The sequence below is a fragment of the Gossypium hirsutum genome, chromosome A03 (assembly GCF_007990345.1).
Source record: "Gossypium hirsutum isolate 1008001.06 chromosome A03, Gossypium_hirsutum_v2.1, whole genome shotgun sequence".
NCBI classification, from domain to species: domain Eukaryota; kingdom Viridiplantae; phylum Streptophyta; class Magnoliopsida; order Malvales; family Malvaceae; genus Gossypium; species Gossypium hirsutum.
Window position 1 is genome coordinate 35,353,081 of NC_053426.1, and position 10,183 is coordinate 35,363,263.

Genomic DNA, 10,183 nt, shown 5'->3' on the forward strand with positions numbered 1-10,183 from the left:
CAGGAAACCAATGATATGAGGTTTCCAATGCAATAAGCTTTGCAAAGAGCATTCCTAAGAGTATAATTACGTTTTGCCTGGTATTTGGTAACCATTAAGTATAAGTAGTAAAAAGGTTCACCAAAGGCTTGGAAAATACCCTATTAGGGTCCACAAGGTCGGGCACATGGGCGTGTGTCTAGGCCGTGTGTGACACACGGCTCACTCCCATGGGTGTGTGCTATGGCCATGTGTCCCCTGCAATTAAAATTCTAGGTCAGAGTTGAACACGAACAAGCCACACAGGCGTGTGCCTTGGCCATGTTTAAAAGATAATATTGAACACGGGTAGACCACACGGGCGTGTGCCATGGTCGTGCCTTAAATCCAGTGCTGCACATGGGCTAAGAGCATGGGCGTGTCCCAAGCCACACGGGCGTGTGGAACCTTAAAGCATAAAATTTTCCCAAGTTTTCTTAAGCTTCTGGTTTAGTCCCAAACCATTTTTAATGTATGTTTTGGGCCTCGTGAGCCTGTTTAAAGGATATAAAGTATGTAACCGAGAAGATTCAAGTTAAATGAAATTTTATGGTCCAGTTTTATATGCGATTGCTTGAGTTAAGTCCGGTAGCACCTCGAACCCAGTCCCGGCATCGGATATGGGCGAGGGGTGTTACATTTAATGGTATCAAAGCTACGGCTTAGTCAGTTCAAGAACTACCATAGAGGACATTGAAGATTATTGTACATGCCATTATTCGAATATTGATAGTGTGACATCTCCTAACTGTTTAAACTATTTTGTATATAGTAAATGTCTTCTAATCAAGCACAAGATGAGTCCGAGGGAGCCGAGAGCCATGCTCCAGCTTCTGTACAACGAGCTATATCTAGTATTAGTAGAGGCTTATGTCTAAAGGCTGGGAAGAGGCCCGAGTTGCCTTCTTTGATATGATGGATGAATGGTTTGGGGACTACCTGAGGAATTTCCCCAACATACCAAGGCCTCCCCCACCCCCTAACCAATCTAATAAAGATGTGCCATGAGGTATGTCACCGGTAAGAATCGGTAAGGCCCCCGTAGATAAACTTAGAAAGTATGTGGCTGAGGAATTTAGAGCCAAAATTGAGGATGATGTTGAAAGAGCCAAGTTCTGGCTTGAAAATACTGCAAGGGTGTTAGATGAATTGTTGTGCACACCCGAGGAGTGCTTGAAGTATGTTGTGTCCCTTCTGAAAGATATTGCATACTATTGATGGAAGACCGTATCCTCGGTAGTGCCAAAGGAAACTATCACTTGGGATTTCTTCCAAGCGGAGTTTAGGAAGAAATACATTAGCCAAAGATTTTTAGACTCGAAGTGAAAGGAGTTCTTTGAACTCAAACAAGGGAACAAGACCATAGTGGAATACAAGAGAGAATTCGTAAGGCTAAGTCAATATGCAACGGAATGGGTCTAAACTGAGTCGGAAATGTGTAAACGCTTTGAGAAATGTCTGAATGAGGAAATCAAGTTGTTGATTGAAATCCTTGAAATACGGGAGTTTGCCGCATTGACTGATCAGGCGAAGAAGGCCAAGGAGTTAATAATGAAAGAAAGCAAGCAAATAGAGAGGCTCGAGTTACGAGCAAGAGGTCTAGCGGTACAACACTCTCGTTTTCCACGAAGAAAGCAAGGAGCCAATATGAACGCTCCACTTCATCAGTAGGATATTGGGGGTAAAGCAAGAGGCTCTAAACGACAAAGTCAGAAGTCTTCCTCCCCGATGGTAACTAGTGTGGGGAGTGTAGATGATCAAAAGCTGAAGTGTAAGAGTTGCAACAAATTTCACTTCGGAGAGTGCCAAATGAGAAGTGGTGCGTGCTTCAGATGTGGTTCTCTTGACCACTTTCTTAAAGACTGCTCAGAGCGAGCAAAAAAAGAAATGGAGGTAGCCCCAAAGTCGAGTGCTCTCATTCCATGAGGTAGACCTCTGAGATACCCTGAGAGTGCTAGTGGCAGTCGAGTTACGACTAAAGACACTAAAAAGCCAGAGGTTCGAGCCCCAGTGAGAACGTACACGATACGTGCTTGAGAGGAAGCCTCTACTCCTAATGTTATTATGGGTACTTTTTCTCTTTTTAATACAAGTATTATTGCTTTAATTGACCCGGGGTCGACAAATTCCTATATTTGCATGAGATTGGTGTCTAGTATGAGCATACCCTTTAAACCTACGGAATTCATTATTAGAGTGTCGAACCCACTAGGCAAATCAATCCTAGTTGATAAAGTCTGTAAGAATTATCCTCTGACGATTCAGGGTCATTGTTTTCTGGTTAACCTTATGTTATTACCATTTGATGTAATACTTGGTATGGATTGGTTAGCCCTTCATGGTGTAATTGTAAATTGTAGTAGTAAGTATATTAAATTAAAATGCCCGGATGGTGAGATTCTACAGGTTGATTCAAGAGAATTGGGTTCGCCACCGATTGTAATCACGGCAATGGTTGCTCAGAGATATATGAGGAAAGGGTATGAAGCCTACCTTGTATTTGTATTGAACACTAAGGAAACAGAATTGAAGATTGAGTCTGTGCCGATAGTATGTAAGTATCCAGATGTGTTCCCGGAAGAATTACCTGGATTACCACCTGAAAGGGAGATAGAGTTTGGTATTGATTTGGTGCCAGGGACAACTCATATTTCTATTGCTCCGTACAGAATGGCACCAACTGAACTGAAGAAAAGGTTAAAGTGATACGTGACTATTTAAAGGCAACATGAAAAGAAAGGAAATTGAATTTCAAGTTGGAGATAGAGTATTCTTGAAAGTATCTCCGTGGAAAAAGGTGTTGAGATTTGGTGAAAAGGGTGTTGAGATTTGGTCGGAAAGGTAAACTGAGTCCGCGATTTATCGAACCGTACAAGATCACCAAAAGAGTTGAACCGTTAGCCTATCGTTTGGCATTGCCACCCGAACTGGAAAAGATTCATGATGTGTTCCATGTATCCATGCTAAGACGATATCGATCAGACCCCTCTCATGTGATTTCACCGACTGAGGTTTAAATTCGACCGGACATGACTATGAAGAGGAACCGATTGAGATTTTAGCCTGTGAGATTAAACGGTTGAGGAATAAAGGTGTGGCTTTAGTAAAAGTTTTGTAACAGCCCGATTTAGGGCCTAGTTAGAGCAGTGGTTTCGGGACCACAAATTCAAAGTTGAGAAAATTATTTTATTATAATTATGAGATTATAGCATGATTATAATAGTGCATGAAAAATTTGATGCGTCAATTTTAACGTTTGTGAGCCCAATTGCGAAAAAGGACTAAATCGCATAAAAAGAAAAAGTTGCATTTTAGTGACCAAATGTGTTAAATAGTTAGATAAATAAATTTTGGGACCTTTAAAGGGCAATTAGACCCTTTTTAAGAGGGTTGGCTGGCCATGAGACATAGAGGGGACAAATTTTAAGAGTAGGTAGAATTTGGTAGCTATTTTGACCAAAAAAAGAAGTAAAATAGAAAAAGGTTGTCAATTTCTTTTCTTCTCATCTCTTTCCACCGAAATTTTTAGCCATGAAAGGGGGTTTGAAAGCTTAAATTTTTCATCAACTTATTCCTCTCACAAGTAAGTGATTTTAATGAGTTTTCTTCAAGATTTTCATATTTTTGAAACCCTTGAGGCATGAGCTTTCAAATGAGGGTAATATCTTGCAAAACGGTCAAGAGTTTAGGATTTTTCCATGGATGTGATTGTGATAGATGCTAAGTTTTCATGGAGGAATATAAGTCCTAGTTGTGTTATAAGCAGCTTTTGAAAAATGTGTTAGCTTGAAAACACCTAAATTAACTATTTTGCATAAATTGCAAAATAGGTAATAAGTGTATGAAATAGTGAGAATTTGGGGTTGCTATAAGAGTAAAAAGAGTTTATCTAGGCTTGAAATACGAAGAAATTTGATAAAAATTGATTTTCGAGCATAGGGGTAAAATGGTCATTTTGCCAATGCCTAAGGGCAAAATGGTCATTTTACCAAAGATGTGAAATTATGAATGCCTAATTGCAATTAATGACTAAATGAGTACATTTTTGCTATTATAGATCAAGATTTACCAAAATCGAGCCTAGACCGAGGCAAAGCCAAGTAATCCGATTAAACCGTCTAGTCAAGTACTTTTTGTAAATCGAGGTAAGTTGTATGTAAATAATACAACTCTATTGTTAAATGCATGTATTCGATTGTTATTGATTTTGATATAGTATAAATTTCTAGATTTTGAACTGAGTATGCATATTTATGATTGAGAAAGTAGAAAGATCCAGTGAGAACCCTAGGAAACAAACCGGATGTTCATGCCATAACATGGGGTTATGTGAGAGCCAGTATAAGACCATGTCTGGGACATGGCATCGACATTGAGACGAGGGCTAGTGTAAGACGTGTCTGGGACATGCATCAGCGACATTACGATAGCATGTGTAAGACCATGTCCGGCACATGGCATCGGTGTAGAGATGAGTGCCAGTGTAAGACGTGTCTAGGACATACATCGACCTCAATGATGGTAGCCAGTGTAAGACATGTCTGGGACATGCATCAGCACTTATACATTAGAGCTAGTGTAAGACCATGTCTGGGACATGGCATCGGCCTCGATGAAGATAGCTAGTGTAAGGCCATGCCTGGGACATGGCATCGGCAACTTAACCCATGTTTGAGGCTTATAAAATATCCGATAGTATTCCAAAAGGTTCAACTTTAAGAGTTAAGAAAAAGATTTAATAAGAAAAGTATGATAATGTTTTGAGTGTTACAAGTACCTATTTTGGTACACATGTGTAATGATCTCAATTAGAAAATGTGACTTAAGTGGACGGTAATGAGTAAGTCAAGTTATTCTTACCTTTGAGCTATGAGCAAGATGATAAATGGTGAAACTGTTGTTGTATATTTATTTATATGCAACTTACTAAGCTTTAAGCTTACTTTCTTCCCTTTCTCTTTTCTTTCAGTACTGCCAAATTTCTCAAGGATCCCTTGAAGTCAGAGATATCGGTCACACTATCAGTCATAATACTCGGTATAGTTGGATTTATATTTTTTATTATGGCATATACAGGGCTAGACTAGGAAGTTGTATTATTGAGAAATTATTTATGTATATTGACTTAAGATAAAAGCCATTCATTTTGTATTAAGCCTAGATAATGGCTATTATTTATTTTGGTAAATGTATATGATGTTCCTTCCATGAATGAATTGATGTCTTTCGGGATAGAATTAGTATGTTTTAATATCTTGTGTAGGTTGTGGAAAATGGCTTGGAATATAGCCTAGTTTGTCCACACAGGCAAAAGACACGGGCATGTGTCTAGGCCGTGTATGACACACGACTCACCCCCATGGGTGTGTGTTATGGTCGTGCATCCCCTGCACTTAAACTTTTAAGTCAGTATTGTCTACGGGTAGGCCACACGGGCGTATGCCATAGCCGTGTCTATAAGTTAGTTTTGTCCACGGGTAGGCCACACGGGCATGTGTTATGGCCATGCCTTAAAGTCAGTGTTGCACACGGGCTAAGGGCATGGGCGTGTCTCGAGTCACACGAGCATGTGGAACCCTAAGGCAGGAACTTTTCCAAGTTTTTCTTAAGTTCTCAATTTAAACTTAAATCATCATGAATGTATGTTTTGGGTCTCGTAAGTCCTATTAAGGGACAGATTGAGTATGAAATTAAAATTTTTAAATTGATCAAAATTTTATGGCCCAATTTTATATGCGTATGCTTGAGTTAAGTCTGGTGACACCTCGAACCCTGTTCCGTCGTCGGATACGGGCAAAGAGTGTTACAAGTTTTATGGCATCGACATGGTGTAGAAGAGGCTACATGGGAGCCGGAAGAAACAATGAGAAGCTAGTATCCGAATTTGTTTTCTAGTAAGACTTTCGAGGACGAAAGTCCCTAAGGGGAGAGAAATGTAACATCCCGAAATAGGGCCTAGTGGGAATAGTGGTTTCGGGACCACAAATCTGACATCAAAATATTTATTTTATGATTATTGTGAGGCCTAGAATATGAGAATATGCATGTGTTAAAATTTCATGAAGAAATTCTTTGAGTAAGTTGTCCAATTGGAAATTAGGGACTAAATTGAATAAATTGCAAAACTTGGATTCTAGAAGCAATTTGTATGAAATTCCTTTATATTATAAATTAGAAGATCTTGGAGAGTAATTTTCCCAATTTTTAAGTTTTTGGACCAAAATGGCTTGCATGGATGAAATTTTAAAGAAAGGGCTTAAGGGTATTTTGGTCGTTTGGCATTTTAATGAAATAAAATGGGAAAAAGAAAGCAAAAATTAGCCATCTTCTTCCCCATAGCTGCCGAAATTCCTACAGCTCCATAAGCTAGGGTTTTCAACATTTCAAGCTCAATAGTAAGTGCTCCCAAACCCCGTTTTTAATGCTCTTTGTATTTTTGAGATTCCGATAGCTTGCTCTCTCCATTTCTACCCATATTTCATGCTAGGTTTTACGTTTAAAAATTTACCCATGCATGAGTTACTTTTATTTTGATGGATTATGGGAAAATATTAAGGTTGGATGTGTGTTAAACAACTTTTCTTAGGTGATTTTCATGAAAAACCCTTAAAGGGACCTTTTTGCAAAAAAAATTGTAAAATGTGTGGTAGAAATATGAAAATAATGGAAAATTTGGACTGCCATAAGAGAGAAAAATGTTTCGCTAGGCTTGGCTAAGATAGAAATTAAATGTGTTTTATTATACGAGTCTAAGGAGTAAATCGTAAAAATGTGAAATGTTTGGGGCAAAACAGTCATTTGGACTGAGGGTGGAGTTTAGGCTTGAAATGTACAATGTGGAGTGTTAATGATTTAATATTGTTGTTATAGACTCCGAGGAACAAATTTTCGAGGTCGATCGAGGAAAACGAAAGGTTTCGGAATAGCCAAAACACAGAACCGAAACGATTACCAAGTAAGTTCGAATGACTTAAAGTAAACTTATAATATGCATAATTGAATGATTTATAAATGTATGATAGTTGCATTTATTGATGACATGAAATGCATCCTTATTAATGACATGTTGATAAATGTCCCGATTGAGGTTAAAAAGGGAATTCGATGGATAAACCGTAAGTGACATATGAATTGAGATCCTGCATGTGTTGCAGTAAGGATTTAGCCTGGCGGGCAATCCGTGATCTCAAGTATAGAAAGGATCTAGCCCGGACGGGTGTTCCTTGAATGATCAAGCCTCCCGAAGAATACATGTGCATTAAGGATTTAGCCCAGACGGGTAATCCGATAAGGGTCTGAATTTAGCCTGGACTAGTAATTCAGATCCGAGCTCATTAAGAGTGTTTGTCGCAATAAGGGATTTAACCTGGACTGGTAATCCCGACATCACCTTATGAGTTTGTAAAATGGGGGATTTAGCCTGGACTGGTAATCCCGCCATAAAATGTGAGGTTCGCGGGAGTGCATATCTGAAATGATCATTTCTATAAATTGACGGTTAATGGATACTCCATCGAGATTTCCTAGAAAATCAACGGGATTATAATGAGATATATGCGTAAAATGAGATACTGAATGATGAGCTTATCTATGGTAAGTTACACGATGCTTTGTTATGTGGCTAACTCATTGGTTGAGTGTATGTGATAGGGAACCATTTCATACTTGTTGATTTCCTTATCTATTATGGATGTATGCTAATTACTAGGTAAGTTTACTTTCCAGTTATTTGAGCTTACTAAGCATGTAAATTAATAAACCGTAATTTATACATATTTTTACCCCATGTTTAATGCATTTTATGGATGATTTCCTATTAGAATTGGTGAATTCAATGCTCCTAATGCTTTAATTTCAAGTTTTTTACTTAGGAGAGCATAGGAGAGCAAAAGGAATGAGAAACGGGCCAAAACCGGAGAAAATGGGCCAAAGTACAAAATCAACACGGCCTGGACCTCCTCACACGGGCAAACCACTCGGCCGTGTCAATTTAGCAGGCTCGAGCACGGCCTGAAGTAATCGTACACAGGCGTATTGCACGGGCATGTCCCTACCGAGCCCAAGTTGAGTCCAATTCGGAAAAGGCTAATTTTGAGGGCTCTTAGCCATTCCAAAGCCTCTAAATACGCCCTAGATGAGGAAGATAAGGGAGCACAGAATAGGGAGTAAGGAATTACTCCAATAAAGCCGATTGATCCATCTCAAAAGTCAGATTCACCATCAAGACTGAAGATCTCTCCTGAATTTCCCTTTCAGGAGTTTTAGGTTTTCTTTATGTTTTGTATTCTTTATTATTCTAAGATGTTTTCTTATTTAGTTATGAACTAAAACCCCTAAATACTTAAGGGGAATGAAACCTAAGACGAATCTTGTTATTATTTTCTGAATTGTATGATAAATATTTAACTTGTTCTTAATTCTTGTTTTGATATCCCAGGATACTGATTCAAGATAAGCTCTTATTCAGAGGAGGAATAGACCCTGTCTAATAGTACATTTGTCATAATTAAGTGGAGTTAATTACGTGCCTAGACATAGGGTGATAAGATTTTTCCGGATTAGGGTGAAACCTAATAAGGGGATCCATAGATCGAGTTAATGCAACCCTACGGTGTTAATTAGAGAAAGGTCACAATTATTCAATCTAGGGATTAGACGTTATTAGTCTTGAATAGGGATAATAACATAACTTAGGGATCTCTACGGAACAAGTTAAATGAATAAATCATCCGATTCGGAGCCAGAATAACAAGTACAGTTTAGGTGGATTTTTCCTTAGGTATTGTCTTAATTCAATCGATTTTCCCAAAAGCAATTCTCCAATTCCATTCTCTATGAATTCTTAGTTTAGATAATTAGTTAGTTAAAACAAAAACCTCTTTATTCTTAAGCTAGATAATAAAAGGACAGTCATTACTAGTACTTTTAGTTCCTTTGGGTTCGACAATCCGGTCTTGCTAAAACTATACTACTGTTCGACAGGTACACTTGCCTACATCGCAATAATAGTTAGTTTCAAGAATGATTAATTATAAATATTAGTTTCAAGAATGATTAATTATAAATATTTAAAACTTATCACGAAATAACACGATCAAGTTTTTGGCGCCCCTGCCGGGGAACTAAAATATTAGGAACACTTAATTTTTATTACTTTAGCCATTTATTTTTCTTGCAATCTAATTTTATTTTTAATTTCATTCTAATTTACTAATTTTCTTTTTCTTTCTTCTGACAGGTTTTTATAGTTTATAATTAGAAGAAACCCGTCAGGACCACTACTTTTTGACAAATAAATCGATCGCACAGTCCGCAGAAACCAAAGAGAAATAAGGCGAAGCCTAAGATACACAGAGAACGAGCAAGAAGACGATACTCAACCCCCAACCGAAAAGATGGCTGAAAACAAAGAATTTCAGCTACCTCTTGCAATTGCGGCTAATCAAAATCCTGCTCCACGCACTATGTATGATTATGCTAAACCTTCTTTAATAGGAATTGAATCAAGCATAGTTAGATCTGCTGTAGCTGAAAATACTTTTGAACTAAAACCTAACATTATTCAAATGATACAGCAATTTGTTCAGTTTGATGGTTTGCAGGATGAAGATCCCAACGCTCACTTAGCAAACTTTTTGGAACTATGCGATACATTTAAAATTAATGGCGTTTCTGACGATGCCATTCGTCTTCGGTTATTCCCTTTCTCATTGAGGAACAAAGCTAAACAGTGGTTGAACTCATTACCACGAGGGTCAATTACTACTTGGGAACAAATGACAGAAAAATTTTTACTAAAGTATTTTTCCCCAGCTAAAACAACTAAATTACGTAATGATATCTCTTCCTTTGTGTAGATGGATTTAGAAACACTCTACGATGCATGGGAGAGATACAAGGACCTTTTGAGAAGGTGCCCTCACCATGGGTTACCGCTTTGGCTTCAGGTTCAAACATTCCATAATGGCATGAATCCTTCGACTCGGTAAATGGTTGACGCAGCTGCTGGCAGAACCATCAATAATAAAACACCTGAAGATGCTTATGAGTTTATAGAGGAGATGTCACTGAATAATTATCAATTGCAAGTCATGAGAATAAAGCCAATGAAAATAGCCGATGTTTATAACGTTGGTTCGGTCACCATGCTCTCTAATCAGGTAGA

At 38.2% G+C, this 10,183-nt stretch overlaps 1 non-coding gene across 1 annotated transcript; it reads right to left on the reverse strand.

Annotated features, from left to right (window-relative positions):
- Positions 1 to 9,842: 9,842 nt before the first annotated feature.
- LOC121227616 (small nucleolar RNA R71) lies at positions 9,843 to 9,949 on the reverse strand. The gene has a single exon (XR_005925173.1). It is a non-coding gene; the product is annotated as a small nucleolar RNA R71 (small nucleolar RNA).
- Between the last annotated feature and the right edge of the window lie 234 nt (positions 9,950 to 10,183).